The sequence below is a fragment of the Pelobates fuscus genome, chromosome 2, assembly GCF_036172605.1.
Source record: "Pelobates fuscus isolate aPelFus1 chromosome 2, aPelFus1.pri, whole genome shotgun sequence".
Lineage (NCBI taxonomy): Eukaryota > Metazoa > Chordata > Amphibia > Anura > Pelobatidae > Pelobates > Pelobates fuscus.
Genome location: NC_086318.1, coordinates 386,253,479 through 386,269,149, shown reverse-complemented (window position 1 = coordinate 386,269,149; position 15,671 = coordinate 386,253,479). Strand labels below are relative to the sequence as shown.

The 15,671-nt window shown below is 38.0% G+C and overlaps 1 protein-coding gene across 2 annotated transcripts in view; it reads left to right on the top strand.

The window, feature by feature from the left end:
• The window catches only part of DISP1 (dispatched RND transporter family member 1), a 131,366-nt gene that overhangs the window by 44,859 nt on the left and 70,836 nt on the right, over window positions 1-15,671 (top strand). For both annotated transcript variants that reach the window (XM_063443795.1, XM_063443794.1), the window contains one exon: window positions 10,729-10,834. The gene's annotated coding sequence lies outside the window, so the exon portion shown is untranslated. The remainder of the gene's footprint in view (window positions 1-10,728; window positions 10,835-15,671) is intronic.

Genomic DNA, 15,671 nt, shown 5'->3' with positions numbered 1-15,671 from the left:
TGAGAAGCTTGCTTTGCACAACCCATTCCTCTCTCACAATGAGTACCTGCAGGGGTGTAGCATCAAGTAACATGATGCTCCAACTACCCTATTAAGAGACGTGTTGACAGTATTCAGCCTGTGGCAGATGTAATGCTGGAATTTAGGAAAAAATACACATCTAATTGATTATAAAGTCCTTTTTTGATTTGCGTGTTTTTTGTTTTTGTTTTTTTTCTTCTTCTCTCACGTGGAAATCTTTTGTAGACTAACATTTTATATGAAGCAGTTCATTGACGTATGGACTCAGATCCAGATCTGTAGCAAGGAACTTGGGAAACCTGTAGAAACTTAACAGGGTTATTAACAAGTGTCCTGGTGTCTGGTGAAAATGACTGAATTCTGACAGCATTGGCAATTCACATTTTTAATAAAGACAAATGAGGTCAGGATTTTGGTCCGTAGGCAGAAAGTCCAGAGAATTCGTCTCGCAAGCCCTATATTTAACCCTGTAACTTTCCAGGACACCATAAAACCTGTACATGGGGGTACTGTTTTACTCAGGAGACTTCGTTGAACACAAATCTAGTGTTTAAAAACAGTAAAACATATCACAATGTTGATATCGTCAGTAACAATGCATTTTTTTTTGCATTTTTCACACACAAATGGTACTTTTACTGATGATCTAATTGTTGTGATACGTTTTACTATTTTGAAACACTAGTATTTGTGTTTGGCGAAGTCTCCTGAGTATAACAGTACCCCCCATGTACAGGTTTTATGGTGTTTTCAAAAGTTACTGAGTCAAATATAAGGTTTGAATTTCCTTTTTTTTTCACATTGAAATTCGCCCAATTGTTTATGTTGCCTTTGAGACCGTATGGTAGCCCAGAAATGAGAATTACCCCATGGTGGCATACCATTTACAAAAGTAGACATCCCAAGGTATTGCAAATTGCATTTTTCACACACAAACAAATATGAACTCTAACTTTCGCCAGTGCTTGTGACTAAGTAGCTACTAGAAAAGACTGGACATATCCCTTTTGTAATACCTTGGGATGTCTACTACTGCAAAATAACATCTTAAGTTCTCATTTTATTTTTTTATATTTTATTCATATTACATTGTGTTTAATATACAAATATTTGATGTGACATGAAAGCCCTGTTTCTCCTGAACAAAATGATATATGATAAGTGTGGGTGCACATAATATCAAAGAGGTGAATTACGCCTGAACAGACATATAGCGCAAATTCAAGGTTTTATTTACATTTTGTTTTTATTACAACTTGTACAATTGGCTCAGTCCTTAAGGGGTTAAAAATGTCTGTATTTTTAGTCCATATGTCTCCGAATGCAGCCGGATGGTTTTGCCCCATTTGGTACGGCGTTATTCAGACTTTACGGTTTAGTGACACTGATTTTCTGACCTCTTGGGTGCATTGTAGTTTTTATGGTTTAAACCTTTATTTGTACTGCTGGAATATTTAAGCGTACATATAGATCAGTGACTCTACATGACCTAAATAAAAACTTCTTGTATACCAGCAGTAAGCGTTCTCCTCGCCGCAGCTCTGTCCAGCCCACTGGTTGATTCTTACTAGTGATGACCTCCTGTCCAATCCATTGCTTCTGACCACTCACATTAATCAGTATTTGATCAAATTGTCAGGGATTGTGTTCCCTTACAGAAAGCACCCGTGAATTTAATGTATCACTTATTGTATAAATGTAAGCAATGTACAATCTAATAAAGCTTTCTTGACTGAAAGGAGAAAAACATCATTGAATAAGTTACAAAAACATATGTTAACAGTTTGCTGAAAATTGTGGAAAAGGGGGAGAAGAGATTTGAACCAGTGACAAAGATTTGTGTAAGCATTGAGAAAAGGGTAGAAAAAAAAAAAAAATGAAATACTTACTTCATTCTGACTGCAGCAAACCTCACTCCTTAATGAGCACCTGGGTGATAGGTGCAAAGTATAACACAGCCTACTCTGTTCTAAAAGGTCACAGGGCAGCGTTTGATGAAAAATCTTAGGGCTTTATGTCTGGCAGCACCTTGTTATGTCCATGGGGTTCCTCTGCTCCTGAATGATTCTTCATTACTTACAATCTAAATTTAACAACATGTCCAAATACTCTAGGGTTATGCTGCCATGGTCTCTGTAGTGTATATGAATAAATATGGATGTTCCATGTTATTGCATCATTATTTATTTTATACCGAACATTTTTTTTATAATTGGTGTGAATTATTTGTCCAGTAATGACTTCTTTCCTGTGAGTAAAAAAGGGAACTATGCTCAACTGAAAATATTGATCTATTTGTATTGCACTAGTCATGTCCAACTCATTCACCTTCACACAAACCTTAGAAGAAGGGAAACATTATCTATATATACAATTTCTACTCTCCAAGGGAAAATTGAGCCCTGGCTTGTGGAAATCTACTTTTGGATGGTTGCTACGGGTTGTGAAGGCCTAGTTAGTAGCATAGAACTTTGAATTTTAAGCCTTGAGATTTACATATATATTTTCATGAGATATATTTATATCTTATGTTATGGTGCTGCTTAGGGACAGTTCTCTGGTGTCCCCGAGTGTGAGACATCAGGAAACTAAATTGGAGTGGTGGGACAGCACCCCAAAATCTGGTCAAACCCGCCAAAAGTAGGACAGTTAGGAGCCCTGTTTAACAAATCAACCTTGCCTCTTCCTGTCTGTTGCAAACTCATCAAGCAGGGAACTCCCACTCAAACGTATTTATTTAAATCTGCATAATTGCTTGCTTATTAGACCCCTTTGTCTGATTTACTGTCTCTGCATAACCCTGTAAAATGTTCTTCCACTTCAGAAATAAAACCTATTGTGTGCCTACGCATGTTCTGCAAAACTTGGCATGAATATTGGGTTGGCTTCCCACAATGCAGCTTGGCATTCAAAGAATTATTTTCCTTCAGAATATCTGTCTTTCACTGATTGTGGGATTAATTGAAAACAAAAACTGTTTATGTACTATTTAGTTTTTTTAATAAAATACAGCTTGAAGTTGAATAGCATTTATTTGAAAAGAAATCATATGTAGTTACACTGCATGCAAAGTGTTTGTGCATTGTATTGCAAAGAACCAAAGTTTAAACAAGTTGTGACAGTTTAATACCTTTTGTACGCAAACTGTTCGATCAGAGGAATTGCAGCAGAGCATTTTGATAGGTTATATAGTCTATTCCCATTTTGGCACTCCAATAGTTAATCTATGCCTGTGTTTCCTTTAGTGTGTGAGAATACATCTGGACTGAGGAATGACTCTCCAAATCTGCACTACAAAGGGAATCCTTGTCAGTTTGGTGATCTGGGAAGGGCAAATATTTAGCAATCACGCAATGAAGCTTGGTTATATCGTGTTTGGATGCAAACTAAAAAGCGCACATTGTAAATACTTACCGTGCTTATATATTGTAGGGTCTTGGGGTTTTTTTTTTTTGAAGGGAGGGTTTCATTTTTATTTTTTAAACTTTTTTTTATTTTTTATTTCTCAAATTGAGTTGCAAACTAATCGAATCTGTGATGCTGTTTTCTAATCTTGTTCTGAGCCAAGCAATGCGGTTAAAATTCATGTATCCAATGGAAAGTGTGTTTTTCTTTCTTTTTTTTTTTTTGCCTTAATATTGTCTCTTACAGTTTAGTTGTGTGTAATATTTGGCTGAGTGGAGGAAAAATAAGTAAACTTTATTCATTGGGCCAAGAAATTGTGTCTTATTTTAACAGTTTAATAAAAATTGTGGAAAAGCGGGAGAAGAGATTTTAACCAGTGACAAATATTTTTGTAAGCATTGAGAAAAGTTAAGAACAAAAATATAAATACTTCATTTTGACTGCAGCAAACCTCCATACTTAATGAGCACCTTGGTGCTGGGTGCCTTGTAGAGAATTGTTGGGTGGGGGGAAAAAAATACTTTTTTTTTTTTTTTTTTTTTATCTTCCATTAATACCAGAATTGTGTGTAGATCTAATATGCAGTTTCTGTTCATTCTAATCAAAAAAAGTGTTAGACGCAAACATTTCATGATTACGGTTCTATTTTACAGTAACAAATATGCATGAATGGAATCTGAAAGAAACTGTAAAACACCTCACTTACAACACCAAAAATGTGTTAATACCGTAAACTCACCATAAAGTATGAAATCGCAAAAAAAGTAAACAGAAATGTGTGCAACATGACAGCCAAAGGTTAGAAGAAAAGAAGAAATGTATGTTTTTTTTTTTTCCCTACCCTTTGGTTAGAAGTATTTTACTTAAAGGGACACTCCAGATACCAGTACAACTTTAATGCCTCATTAATATGCTGTCATTTTTTGCATGCTCAAATACTTAGTTTTTGCTATCAAATGTGTGCCCACAGTCTCTGAAACAACAGTTTTGAGCGAGCGCCATTTATTTAGCGCCAACAGATTTCGTAGCGCTTTACAATATTATGGCGGGGCAAAGCATTTATCTATTTTTTTTGTACAAAAACTATAAAGATTTGAGCATGCAACAAAAGACAGCATAGTCATGAGAACGAAACTTCAAAATGTATTAAAGCCTTAATCCCTTTAATTGCTGCACTCACCGCTTAGTGTGTTAGTAAAACCTGCAGATAGCCCCATTCTTCACTTAGAGAGACACTACACACACTAAGATCACTTCATTTAATTGCAATGATTGCAGTGAAACTGCAATGTTTATATTGCCAGGGTTAAGACTGCCTGTTTCGCAGACTGTCACTAGAGGCGGCTCCTGCTGTTTCACAGAGTTTAACAACGCAAAATTATGCTGGACATCCTCACTGTGTGCATGAGGATGTCCAGTGTCTTCTAAATCCCCTTATGAAAGCATTGGGCCAGTGCTTTGCTATGGGGAAGGCCTAATGCGCTTGTGGCTCTCACTGCACATTACCTTCCCTCTTTCGACTGACTTGGTCGCCTGAGCCCGCCCGACCCAGTGCCAAGGGACCTTGGAGCTGGAATTGGGTAAGTGTTTAATGTGCTATTTAACTCTTTCATAGCTGGCGGGGGTGACTGCAGGGCAAGAGCACGGTGGCAGAGGGACACTTTCGTGTTTGAATTCCTAAAAATGTGTTTCTTCAACTTCCACTAAGGTGATGACAAATACACATAATGTTGCTGGCATTGGCAATCTTAAATTCATTTTCTATGTAATGTGTTCCAAGAAGTTACTTTGTTAGTCTTTACTATTCATTTACCTTAAAATAAATTAACTTGCTTTCAGATATTTTCCTACCCTCAGTGGTACCCTAGTATTAACAGGTTTTACCTGTTTATTAACCTATTTTATGTCCTTATGTGTAAACCTAACTGAAGAGAACATGTCTCCTCTGTATAATGTGGCATTAGTAGAATCTACTTGGTGAAATGGACTTTAATCTACCCCGCCCCTCCCCCCCATTTTCTATTTCATTGTGTTTTGAATTTACCTCATGGAAGCATCTCACCCTCGTTATTATGGGAGAACAGGATTGGCTGAGATGTCTAAAAAGATAATATTGCAAATCGCGGAACAAGTTGGTGCTATATAAATGCTAATCATAATTAAAGGGACACTCCAGGCACCCAGACCACTTCTGCTCATTGGAGTGGTCTGGGTGCCAACTCCCACTACCCTTAACCCTGCAAGTGTAATTATTGCAGTTTTTCATAAACTGCAATATTTACATTGCAGGGTTAACTCCACCTCTAGTGGCTGTCTATTAGACAGCCACTAGAGGTCACTTCCTGGGTTCTAGCACAGGTTTCCTGTGCTAGAGCGTCGCTGGACGTCCTCACGCTGTGTGAGGACCTCCAGCGTCGCTCAAAACCCCATAGGAAAGCATTGAAATGATTTTTCAATGCTTTCCTATGGGGAGACGTAATGCGCATGCGCGGAATTTCCGCGCATGCGCATTAGGTCTCCTCGGCCGGTGAGCGAGATTAGTCTCGCCCACCGGCCGACGTAATCACTGGGAGGAGCGTCGCGGAGGCGGAGACAGCGGCGAGGGACATCGCCGCTGTCCCAGGTAAGTGACTGAAGGGGTTTTCACCCCTTCAGTAACCGGGGATTGGTGGGTGGGAGGGAGAGGGACCCTCCAGTGCCAGAAAAACGGATCGTTTTTCTGGCACTGGAGTTTCCCTTTAACAGAACAGTAGATCACTTCTAAAGTAAACACACTGTTTTCACATCTGATAAAGAAAATTAAACCATTTTTTTTTTGGCTGTGTAAGTCATAGTCAAGGGAGGTGTGACTAGGGCTGTGTTAACAGAAACAAAAGTGAATTAACTCCTAAATGGCCGGGAATTGAACACGGAGATGGTTTATATACTAAAATGGCTTAATTAACACATTTCTGGATGCATGACTAAATTATTTTGTCATGAATGTCCTTCCTCTAAGGAGCCATGATGGAATAATTCCATCCTGTGGCATTTTACCAGCAGAGTTTTTCATTTCTGGTTATAGGAAAACCCCAGGGGTATACAGGAATAACACATATTTGCCAAATATATATTAGAAACAAATACATGTATGTTAAAAGTACAAAAACAAATACAATTTCACTACAAATACAATTTCACTACATTATTTCACAGAGATTGGCAGTTAAATGTCAAAATGCATTTTAGGTAAAGAGCTTTATACAATTATATGCTTTTGTGTGTCAATTTTGTTTTCTGTGTGGCTATTCAACTTGCCAAACATACCAAATTTTAATATACTTTCACATTAATTTTAAATGTAATGTTTGTTAATTGTATTTTGTGTTTTGTGACCTGTAAATACCAAAATAAGCTAAAAAATGATGTGCTCTGCAAATCAGGACAAATAAGTAAATATAGATTGAATTACTTTGCTTAAGCTGTAATAATTATGCGCTTGTATATTATGTTTTTTGTTTTTGTATTGCTCAGAATTTATATGTGACATCAAATCAAAGCCAGGTCCTTTAAAAAAATAAATATATATATATATATATATATATATATATATATATATATATATATATATATATATATATATATATATATAAATATATATATTATGCGTTGTTGCAGTGAATAAAAAAAAAAAGCAAAATTGCATTAAAGGACCGTTCCACACACACAAATCATTTCGGCTAGCTTAAGTGTTTTAGGTCTAGAGTATCCCATTTTAATGGCAGGTTATAACCGTGCCAATTTCTTTGCAAAGTGAACACTTTTGTAAATCGATTAAGAAACACCACCCTGGCTGTCAGTCTGGGAGATTTTCTTCCTCTATCTGTTGACTTTACTGTGATAAGGGAAGTGGCAGGTGCACTCTGTTAGAGTGCACCTGCCTTCTTCTACATGTGCCAAAGCACCTGTCCACAAGGCTCCAAATTACCTGTCCTTTGTGGCTCCTGCGTCATTGTCCCTAGCTCCAGCTTTCTTCCTGTCCCACTCCCATGCACTTCTGGCTTAGAATCCGTGATTTCTTAATGAATAGCCTCTGATTACATTGCAGTGTCAGATCGAAAGGTGGCTTGTAAAGGTTGCAAGCAGCTTTTAGATATACCCCAATGAAAATCATGCATAATTATAAAAACCAAAAACAAAAAAAAAAACACTATAGGGTCAGGAACACAAACTGTATTCCTGACCCTATAGCCCATCTAGCCCCCCAGCCGCCCATACCTCTCGAAATAAAGTAAAATCTTACCTTTCTTTCAGTCTGCTGCTGCTGGCTCTACCTCTGATCTGCCTCCTTGGCTGACATCAGAAGTGGTAATCTCAGCTAATCACAATGCTATCCCAAAGGAATGGCTGAGAGTGTCAAGAAGGCATTTCAGGGGCAGAGCCAGCATAAGCCAAACAAGCCCTGGTCAATCAGTATTTCCTCATCGAGATGCATTGAATCATTGCATCTCTATGCGGAAAGTTCAGTGTCTCCATGCAGAGGGTAGGAGCACCTCTGGCAGCCATCTGAGAAGTGGCCAGTGGAGGTATCCCTAGGCTGTAATGTAAACACTTCCTTTTTTTCTGAAAAGACAAGGTTTACTGCAAAAAGCATGCAGGGAATGATTATACTTACCAGAATAAATACAATAAGCTGTAGTTGTTCTGGTGACTATAGTGTCCCTTTAAATTCATGCATGTTTTCATTTAAGGTATTAACCCCTTAACGACGTTACGGCGTTCTATGCCGTCGCGGCTTTAAAGGGCTTTAAAGCCGTTGCGGCGGCATAGAACGCCGTAACGGCTTGCAGCCCAGGAGGTCCGGCGGTACTCACCTCCGCCGCGATCCTCTTCTGGGGGGCTGCCTCAGAGCCCAGGCAGCCACCCCACGGCAAATCAGGCCCCCGGGGGCCATGTGATCGCTCTCAAAGAGCGATCACATGGCCCCCTATAGCTGGCTGTGGATCTGCCTGCAGGGGGGCTGTCTGAAATATCAGACAGTCCCCCTGCTGGTGGGAAGAATTAAAAAAAATAATTAGACATGTGTAAAATTAAAATAAATGCATTTTTATATATATAATATATGTATATATATTATATATATATAATATATATACATATTATATATATGTAACGTCATGCGTAATGTATTTTAATAGTAATATTAGTATATATATTAGTATTAAAATACACTTAGAGTGACGTTACATATATATATGTATATATATTATATATATAATAGATATATACACATATATTATATATATATATACGTATAATTACAATAATAAATAAATAAAATTATTCAATAAATAAATAAAATATTGAAACAAAATTTAAAATAAATTATATATTCATATGTAATTTTATTCTAACTGTATTTTGTTATTAAAAAATATATATTGGTAACAAAATACACTTAGAATGACATTCTATATATATCTATCTATATATAAAATACAAATAACCGCAAATATATAGAGCGAGATAAATACATATAATTACATAATAGATTACATTAGTATACACGTAGAATTTAAATACCTATAAATGCATATATATTAAAATTCTACGTGTATATTTAAGTAATCTTTTAACATAATTATGTCATTTGATTAATTAAAATTTGATTGACATGCCTGACAACACAGGGAGAAAGTGCAGAGAATTTAATTCGCAAGCACTATATTTGACCCTGTAACTCTCCAAGACATCATAAAACCTGTACATAGGGGGTACTGTTTTACTCAGGAGACTTCGCTGAACTCAAATATTACTGTTTAAAACTGGTAAATTATATTACAATGATGATATTTTAAGTAAAAGTGAAGTTTTTTGCATTTTTTTTTACAAACAAACGGCACTTTTATGGACTATATTATTGTTGTAATATGTCTAACTGTTTTAAAACACTAATATTTGTGTTTAGTGAAGTCTCCCGAGAATAACAGTACCCCCCATGTACAGGTTTTATGGTGTTTTGGAAAGTTAGAGAGTCACATATAAGGCTTGCATTTCATTTTTTTCACATTGAAATTTGCCAGATTAGTTATGTTGCCTTTGAGACCGTATGGTAGCCCAGGAATAAGAATTACCCCCATGATGGCCATACCATTTGCAAAAGTAGACAACCCAAGGTATTGCAAATGGGGTATGTCCAGTCATTTTTAGTAGCCACTTAGTCACAAACACTGGCCAAATATTAGTTTTTTGCTTTTTTCACACAAAAACAAATATGAACGCTAACTTTGGCCAGTGTTTGTGACTTAGTGGCTACTAACAAAGACTAAACATACCCCACGTTCAATACCTTGGGTTGTCTACTTTTTCACATGGTATGCCATTATGGGGGTAATTCTCATTCCTGGGCTACCACACTGTCTCAAAGGTAACATTACTAATCTGGCAAATTTCAATTTAAAAATGGAACTTTCTATATTTGACCCTGTAACTTTCCAAAACACCATAAAACCTGTTAATGGGGGGTACTGTTGTACTCATGAGACATCGCTGATTACAAATATGTGCATTTTTTTGCAGTAAAACCTAACAGTATTATGACATTTACAGCTAAAATGTGAGGCGGAACTACACATTTTTAAAAAAATTTAACATTTCTCACAGTTTTTTTAATTTTATTCATAATAAATTAGGTTTCATATATAAATATTTGATATGGAATGAAAGCCCTGTTTCTCCTGAACAAAATGATATATAATAAGTGTGGGTGCATTTAATATGAAAGAGGTGAATTACGGTTGAACAGACATATATCGCAAATACCAGTTTTTGTTTACGTTTTGTTTTGATCAGAACGTGCACTATTGACTCCGTCCTGAAGGGGTTAATACTAAATAGCTTTGTTTTGTTTTTTTCATGTGGAGTTTTCCTTTAAGTACAAAACAAGCAAACTGATGCTGTGTCTTGAAGTGTTAAGCCAAAATAGTTTTGGTGCTTAAAGCATCCCTTTAAGTAGATATGCTTCCAACCATGATTTGTTGGATGGGGGCATATAATAAACTTTTGATCTGCTTTATAGTTAGATGGGGCATATATTTATTTTAAATGTGCCATTGACCGTCTGACACATTGATAACACTTGCTCCACCAAGGGTTTATAACGAATTGTTAGTGTTGTCATTGAGTAACTAGTACTTAAAGTTTGAGTTAGCTTGCAAAGAGCTAGTGAACAATTTGCGATGATGGTTTTTCGCAAACACTGAAAATGGTATATTTAGTATCTAGTGCTCTGACATATTCTGTCTAAAATTTATCTTCATGCAGGAGGTATTCGTAGACTCCAATGTGTGTATCAAGAGCCAACAAGAGAAGATTGGCTCCTTGTTGTGGGAGATTTTTATTGGCCCGGTCCTCTGAAGAAGCCACATGAGTGAGTAAAAGCTAAATGTATGCCTTTTTAATACAATTCCTTTCCTTCTTTCTCTCTCGTTAACTTGAGCATTCATTAGTGTTTTTATAAAACTTCGATCAAATAATAATGTGCTCTGTGATGGTGCCTGTTTACTCAAGTCACTGATGTCGTTTTGTGAAGAAAAGTTGGTCTTTTGCTTAAGTCATTTCCTTGATTGAGCAGGGATGATTTGAATTTGATACTGACAGCGAAGAAATTATCCTGTGTGTGCTGGGTAACTTTAATGCCTATATCTCTGAAATAACGGAAGCTTATATTTAAAGCAGTACTCTCATGGCTGCATCTGTTTGTTTTTTGTTTTTTACCCCCACCCCTGTTTATTTCTTGTTCGGATTTAGGTCCTTGGCGCCGCCATGTTAGTGTGGGCAGATGAAAGCTCTGCGTATCACGTCTACTACTTACACTAGTTAGTGCTGTGAAATTCCCACACATGCCCAGTTGAACACTTGGGCATTCGCTATTGCCCGAAATTCGGATGGGAATTTTGGCTATTCAAAAGACGAGTGAACGTAGACCGAATTTCAATTTAGTCTACGTTTGTTCACTTATTACAAGGAGGGAGCTACCGGCTCACGACGTCTTCCTTGTAACATGTAAAAATTGAAAAGGCAGATATCTGTGCCTCCCTGGCCTCACCCAGCATAGTGAGTGGAGGAGCAATAAACTAAATACCAGAAAATGTTAAAAAATAATAATAAAAAAATACTTGCCATTAGATGTCTTCTCTTTACTAAAATCTTTTTTACCCCCCAAAAGGGCACATAAAAACCCAGACAATAAAAAATAATCCATCTTCTCGGCATGGGCTTTGCGCAGACTGAACTCTGCAGGCTGGGGAAAGGCTTAAAAAGCCTTCCCATGGTGTGCAATTTGACTAAAAGCACTCTCATTGGTTTGCTTAAGCCAATCAATCAGTCTTCTCACAGGTAAATCTTGAGATTTGCAGGTAGGACTCAAGATTTACCTGTTAGAGCACTCTTTTGTCACTTGGGTCCCCCCACCTCCACTAATGATGGGGAGTGGAGCATTGTATCAATTCCTTCCTATGGGGATTTAGCAGACGCTGGATGTCCTCATACACAGAGTGAGGACGTCCAGCATCAGTTAGGCTCCTTTTGGTCGCCTAACCACCCGGAAGGAGTTAACCCCTCAAGGTAATTATTGCAGAGGGTTAAAGGGTAGTGGGACACTGCACCCAGACCACTTCGATTAGCTGAAGAGGTCTGGGTGTCTATAGTGTCCCTTTAAGAACACACATTCACTAACAGACACACACTTAATGACAAACACACAAACATCACTGACAGACACAGACTCGCTGATTTGACACACACACATTCCCCAACAGACACTGGCAGATACGCACTGACAGTCACACACACACTCAATGACAAACACACAAACGTCATTGACAGACATCGACTCACTGATCTGACACACACTCATTCATTGACAGACACACTGATTGTCAAAAACAGTCTCAAAGACAAACACTCTCGCTGATTTGACACACTCAAACACACACACACTGACACACACTCAGACACTCATGTGCACACTCATACACTCACAGAAACACACACTCACTTATTATTATTATAATAAATTTTTTCCCCCAGCCTTCCTACCTGTCGTTGGGGGTCCAGTGGGGCTGCTGTGAGGCGGGCGGCTGTGTTGACATCCGAGGCGGCGAGGGAGCTGTCATGTCCCTGCTCTGCTCCCTCGCGGTCCGTCTACTGAAGCCAGGAGCCAGAATATGACGTCATATTCCGGCTCCTGCGGCATCAGCAAACAGCGCGTGAGGGAGCAGAGCAGGGACATGACAGCTCCCTCGCTGCCTCGGATGTCAATACAGCCGGACGCCGGTAGGGAGGGAGTACATAAGTGGCCAGCATGCCTGCCCTTGGACCCCCATGACAGGGAGACCACCGGGGACGCCCAAGTGGGTGTTTGGGGATGGCAAATTTTGCCGCCTTCTTGTTAGTGCCGCCTAAGGCAAATGCGTAGTTTGCCTTGGGCTAGATACGCCACTGTATGCACCACATATGCTAAACGATGGTAGACATTTGTAATACCTCTCATTGAGAAGGAGGGAAGGCAATTATGCACAGTGAATCTCTCTATAGACTTTGTATATATGTGTAAAATGGTACATATAAATATCTTAATGTTATATAAACAGTGAGTGTTCTGGATATTGTATGAATTGGCTCCATCAGCACCATATAATGTATGCATGTTCAGGTTAGTGCAGCTGGTTTCATATATAAATACATTTGGGAGTCCAGGCCAACTCCCTGGTTTTGCACCCCTACCTGTCACAGGTGCTTCATTCTATGGTCCTATTTAATCTTGCACTGCAGAGAATCCCAAGAGGAAGGATTTCCCAAGTAAGAGCAGGCATTAGGTTGCTAGGATAGGACCTGCCAAAGTAGTCCCTGCTTATTTATTGCAATTTTTTTGGATTTGTAACCATCTGGAGAGGCTAAAATAGTGGAATTTCATGGCCGTTCAGAGCTGTCTTGTTAAAGTCATACAGTGATACATTTAGGGAGTATATTCAATATTTTAGCTTCCCAATGATGCCAACTTTTCCTTAACATTTTTCATTATAGACTGACTTTAACCAATAACTTTGTCGCAACAGTCGTTAATATTGAATAGGAAAACTAAAATTGATTTGACGCCAGCTATTAGTTGCCGATCTGAGAAGCAGTTGGCTGCCATTTCCTAATATTTCTTCATATATTTCTAATTTATGTTTTTGTTTTTATTTTTTTGATAATGTTATAGGAATATTTTAATCCTGTTAAATCTCTTAAATTCTATTATAGTAAGAACCCTTGTTATGACATCTGTGTAATTTTTTGTATGTGGCTCCATTCTAAACGCCCATATTAGTTTTCTCCATAGTAATGGAAGCCTGCAACACTCAGACTTTCCCCATGAAGTTTAATACAGCAGGAGCCAAACCTATCAAAGGTCACTGCCTCACCAAACCACAAACGTGGAAACTATAAATAAACAAAACGTTGTTTTACAGTGTAATTTCCCCCTACAGCGTTAGTCCAGATTTTCAACTGAGTTTTCTTGACTTTGGTTAAGAAAACTTTTTTGCTGAACTGTTCTTTGTTGGGCAGCGTTTTATTTATTTTTAATGTGCATAAATAAGCGTATCAAATACACGTTTTAATAAAAGTTAATGTGCATTCGTATGCCCACATAGGAGATAATTCCACTTCATAAAAAATGACATATATTATTATTATTATTATTTATATAGCGCCAGCAAATTCCGTAGCGCTGTACAATGGGTAGATTTGAAGCTATAAAATAAACACCCTACCAGTTGAATTGGAGGGAAAAAAAAAAGATTTAGTTTTATTATGGCTGAAGTGTCACAAATGGTTCCATTAATGTTTTTGTTAATTTGTCTGTTATGACATATTCTGATTCCATTGCCAGGTCTGTATTCATGAGATGTGCACGCACTATGTTGTATTGGTTTTATCCCAAGCAATCCGTTTCACATTCTTTCTAATGCACTTTGTTCCCTAAATGTATTTTTATTATGTAGTTGAACGTGTTTCATTGTTCCCTTTCTAAATAAAAAGGCTAAGGGGTTGAAAGATTGAGAAGCTAATGGTTTTTAGCATCCAACTACAATGTGCTGCAGATATTGGCAAGAACATTTCATAGACTTACCTCCTCCAGCTCTCCTTTGCTGACCTTGGCATATTTTGCTATGCCTGGCAGATCCCTGTACTTATCTGCCTACTGAGCAATGACATCATCTTGCTTCCTTGACTTGAGAAATTAGCAACAGTGGGGTAATCACTCTTGTTTGTGCCAAGAGTAGATGGGGGGGGAAAGAGTGAGTATTTGTGTGTGTCTCCTTGTCAAGCTCCATTACATCTAAAGTTTTATTTCACGTCTCAGGCACCCACGATGACTCTTTAGATAATACATTTCACCTATGCAGTCTGCAGCCAAATTGCTAGGAAATGTACAATTACTTTGTTAGTGTTATTTTAATCTATCGTGTGTCTGTGAGATACACATTTGTTGCATAATACATCTTGGTTCCAAATTGGCTAGCATGAGAATAATGGATTACATATTCAGGGCTCACAATGTAAGGTTCTAACCTAAGGCGTGTTGTTGGTATGTGTGAATGCACAGGTGTATATTTACCTTGTAGCTGATGCTACAAGTCCAATGGTGAGTGTGTTCAGGGGATGTGCTTTTGTTTCACACAATTTTATTTCCTCTCCGGTTAAAGAAAGTTCTTGGGCTATGGATTTGGAAAGATTTTGTCCCAACTTGAATATAGACCTTCAAATTCATGGCCTATGTGCTATTTGGTATTGTGTGTGTCTGTGTGACACATGTTATCATTTATCTTTGCTTGAACAGGTAGCAGTTCATTAGTGATGGGCCCTATTTTCATGTCTTTGGATTGGGTTGTTTGCCGAACTTAAAAGGTTACTACAAACACCATGACCACTTCGGTGATTTGAAGTGGTAGTGGTGGTAGGAGTGAGTATGTGTAGTGTTTTTTGCTTGAAACACTGCACGCACAGAGATATTTGTAATTGTGTGCTTAACCTAATTGCAGCTCAGAACTGTTTTCCGGCTGCCTTGTGTCAATTCTGTACATAAATTACATCTCTTGTCCATTCACACTACACACTGACAACAGACGTAAAAATCTGCCCCTGGGAGGCAGAGCGCCTTCAAGGGTAAGCTAGCTCTCTCCTCCTGCCCCCCCTTCCTGTTGGGGCTACCGCCCGCC